The following is a 4,300-nucleotide window of genomic DNA, read 5'->3' as shown; positions in this document are numbered from 1 at the left end:
GCATCTTAATCATCATCTGGAAAGAGAACATTCTAATATCATTAAATGTAGCTCTGATAAAGCACGGTCCCAAGAGGTATCTCTTTTAAAAAGTAAAGGAACATGAGAAATCAATCCAACAGCTCCTAGACAATGCAAAGAACAATAACATAAGACTGATATTAATGAAAAAGCAGGAGAAAGTACAATTGACATAAAAAACTATTCACAGAATTAATGACAGAAAACTTCCCAAGCAGAGCAAAAGTATTTCACATACATATAAGTGAGGCTTGTAGGGCTCCAGTTAGCCATGATTACAAAAGATCTACACCTAGACATATAATAATAAAGATCCCAGAAACACAACAGGAGAAAATACTATAAGCAATTACAGAAAAGAAGCAAATGACATGCAAAGGAAAGCCCATCAGAATCACAGCAGACTTTTCAATACAAACCCTCAAGACAAGGAGAACCAGGAGTGAAGTATTTCAAACCCTACAAGAAAAGAACCTCCAACCTAGACTGATGTATCTCTCTTTCAAAATTGATATAATATACTTCCATGACAGAACACCTGAGAAACTTCATGAGTACCAAACCAGCACTCCAAACAATTCTAGATAATATTCTAGAAAAATGCAATGATGATCACAACTCCATGAGGCCCAACAGAGCAAATCCAGCAGGCAAGGCAATAAATGAAAGAGAGAGGGAGGAAAATTTAAAAAGCACCAACAACAGGAAAATAACATGAATATGATAAGTCAATACCTATCAGTTATAACCATCAATGTTAATGGCCTCAATTCACAAATCAAAAGAAATAGGCTGGAAAAATGAATTCAGAAGCAAAATCCAACAATATGCTGTATATAAGAAATGCACCTAGTTCAAAAATAAACTCATAGACTGAAAGTGGAAGGATGGAAAACAGTTCTTCATGTGACAGGAACCTGGAAAAAAGTAGGGGTAGCTATCTTACTTGCAGACAAAGTAAATTTAAAGCCAAAATTAATTAAGAGAGACAAAGAAGTTCACTACATCTTTGTAAAGGGAATGATCCAAGAGGAAGAAATAACAACAATAAATATTTAAGCACCAAATAGCCCCAACTATATAAAACAAATATTAAGGGACATGAAAAAACCAAACAAGCACTAATAAAATTGTATTGTGGGGGGGGCCTCAATACTCCATTGTCACAAATAGACACATCATCTAGACAAAAAAATCAACAATGAACCTAGAACCTAGAAATGAACCTAGCTTTTGCACAAATGGACTTAATAGACATCTACAGAGTGTTCAACCCCACAAAATCAGAATATACATTCTTTTTGGCTGCACATGGGTTATTTTCCAAAGTAAACCACATACTAGCTCATAGTGTTACAGAAGGCATTGGCAAGTGACACACAGAGAGGCAGCAGAACAGAAGTAAAACAACAAAAGGTTTTATTTGTCAATAGGGGTCAATCCCACTTAATCATAATATTCAGATGGACCAGGTACTGGGCTACAACTCCTTCTTTTATAGGGTTTTCCAGCCATGATCTCATTCAGGTGGTTACATTTCATTCTCACAATCCACATTGTTGATATATAAATCATGGCTGCATTTTAATCCAGATGTAGTGCTCCTTTGTTGTTAGGGGAGTTTACCTTTAAGATTAGTCAAGCTATCAGATGTAGCACTTCATTATTAGAGGAGTTTGCCCTTAAGAGTCATCTGGTTATCTATTCTAGTCCAGGGGAAGGGTGCGTGTCAGCAGCATTAACAATGGTTCTTTACAATCATGTGGTTTACAAGACTTCTGAGGGAGACTAGATGCCTCCCAAGTCTGTGGATTCTGAACTAAACAAACTGCTGTTAGGCATGGCAGAAGTCATTTTAGATTGTGACATTTCATAGGTTCTTTTTTCACTAAAAAGTTTTCTCTATCATTCTTTTGTTTTGGGGGTAACTTCTTACCCCTCACTATGTTCATATCAATTTTCCTAGAAATTTAATATTAGCTCTTAGTTTACCTAATGATTTTTAACTATTTCAGATTAGGTTGCATAGTAACAACATTCCTGTCCTAGAAACAGAGAAGTTTCTCCTATTTGCACAGTGAGCAAATCTTATTCTGTAACACTACATCAGCTAATGAATCTGAGTTTCTAAAGCTTGAATTACATCTCAAATTTCTTCTAAATCTTTTCTAATCTCCTGTCCTAAACCCATGAACTGTTGCTGTCCTAATCTGAGAGCTGTGGCACCACTTAGAGTAAGGCTCCCTGCTATAGCTAATCCTGTTAATAAAGGGAGGACAATTGGGTTCCTTTTCTCTTACCAAACCATTTATTGTAGTAATTTGTAAAGGCATCTTTCTCATAGCTGAAGGAGTTTAGACAGACAAGTTGAGGATTAGGATCCCCAGAGCATATGGACCAGTAAAATGTTTTGAAATCACCTTAAAAACATTATTTTCACAAAGTTCCATTTGGAGCAGAGCAATTACTAGTGGTAGAAGACAAATCAATAATATTAGTGCAGATAGCTGAGACGTGTGACTTTCAGATACTAAGAAAGCAAGTTCCATTCTCAATTACATCTAATGGGTAGCTGAGCAAAGGATACATAGTAAGCTTTGCTGGCTCTAAAGGCAGGCCATTCTTGATGCCTATTGTTTGATAAGTTATCACAGTTAGTGGTGCTCAAATCTAGCAATCAGAGGCAATTCCTGGTCTCCCTGTAGCAGCAGTGAATGAGTACCATCAATTAAATCCATCATATCTATATCTATTTTGGTATAATTTGGGATGCCCTTTTAAAATATCCTGTATTTCCTGCAGTTCAGGAATTTTCCTTATTTTGGGAGGGGGGTCTTTCCCAACCTTTTTAATCTGTAGAATCTATCCTTTTAACTTCTGAAGCCCACGCCTAGCAGTTGAGAGATACCCAATATAAACATGAAAAAACTATTCCTTGTAGCCAGCTTGTTTCTCAAGGCCAAGCTATATACATTTTTAAAGGCTATATACATTTTACATTGTCCCTGTTTACAATTATCACAATTGCCAACACTCTGGGGTTACAACAGGACTGTTTAACCATATTTGAGCCCTATCTGACCCAATACATCTTTTGTGTATATTCCCCACAGTCAAGTATGGTGTCAGGGTTTCCATAATGTTCTTTTGGACAGGCATCAAAAAGAAGCATGAGGGGATGTTCCTCCAGTTCCCATTTAAAAGTTTTAATGGTCACATATTTTTATCAAACTTATCATCTTTAGGCTTATAAACTCTGAATTCAAAAACAAAATAGCTCATAACAATTTGACACAATAAAAGAGTCCATAATATCTTGATTGCAGTCCTCATTCTTCAGCTATGCATGTACTCACCAGCTTCCACTGTGATGAGAGCAGGGCTTTGAGTGCACTGTCTGACAATATTTAGTTAATACACTCTTAATAGTGTGATTCATTCTTTCAACCTTGCCAAAGCTCTGAGGTTGATAAGCATTATGGAAGTATCATTTTATATGTAATAGTTTAGCTAGATCTTGTACAACTTCTGCTACAAATATTGGTCCATCATCACTGCCTATGGAAAGAGGCAGACCAAACCTTGGAATTATCTCCTTTAGTAAAACCTTGCATACCTCTGAAACCTTCTCTGTTTTATAGGGAAAGCCTCAGGCCATCCAGAGTAAGTACAAACACATACCAACAAGTATTTATAACCTTTGCAAGGGGTGGGTATAGTCATCTGAGTTTTTTGTTTAGTTGCCATTTTGACTTCTTTGTCTGCCTTAGCATTGCGTCTTTTCCTTCTTGGTGTCCAGAGGAATGCACTACTAGTACTTTATCATGTTCCCACATTGCCTCCAACAACTGTTTTATCTCCTATGTTTATTCTTTTTTTTTTTAATTGAGTTTATTGGTACATTTAGGGATACAGTACAGTTACATTCATTGTTGGAATCATGTACCTTTACATGGCAAGTCTTGATTCTCATTTTTTTCCCCTTACCTCTGCCCTCCCTTCACCCCCTCCTCCCCTCCCCATCTACAAACACTTTATTTTCATCTTTTCATTCTCTCACATTTTTTTCTTTTCCCTTTTTGTTCTTCCCCTACGTATCACACCTTCCCTACACCTTTAGCTCCTTTCCTCCCATTTCTAAATGTCAGTAATCTTATTAGAATCTTATGCATTGTTGCAGAATATTCACACCAGGGAAACTATTTGGTATTTACACATGTGGGACTTATTTATTTCACTTAGGAGTATATCTTCAATATGTATCCATTTTCCTATGAAT

The sequence above is a fragment of the Fukomys damarensis genome, unplaced genomic scaffold (genome assembly GCF_012274545.1).
Source record: "Fukomys damarensis isolate Sample0158 unplaced genomic scaffold, DMR_v1.0_HiC HiC_scaffold_11, whole genome shotgun sequence".
Classification (NCBI taxonomy): domain Eukaryota; kingdom Metazoa; phylum Chordata; class Mammalia; order Rodentia; family Bathyergidae; genus Fukomys; species Fukomys damarensis.
Note: the sequence above shows the minus strand (reverse complement) of the source record.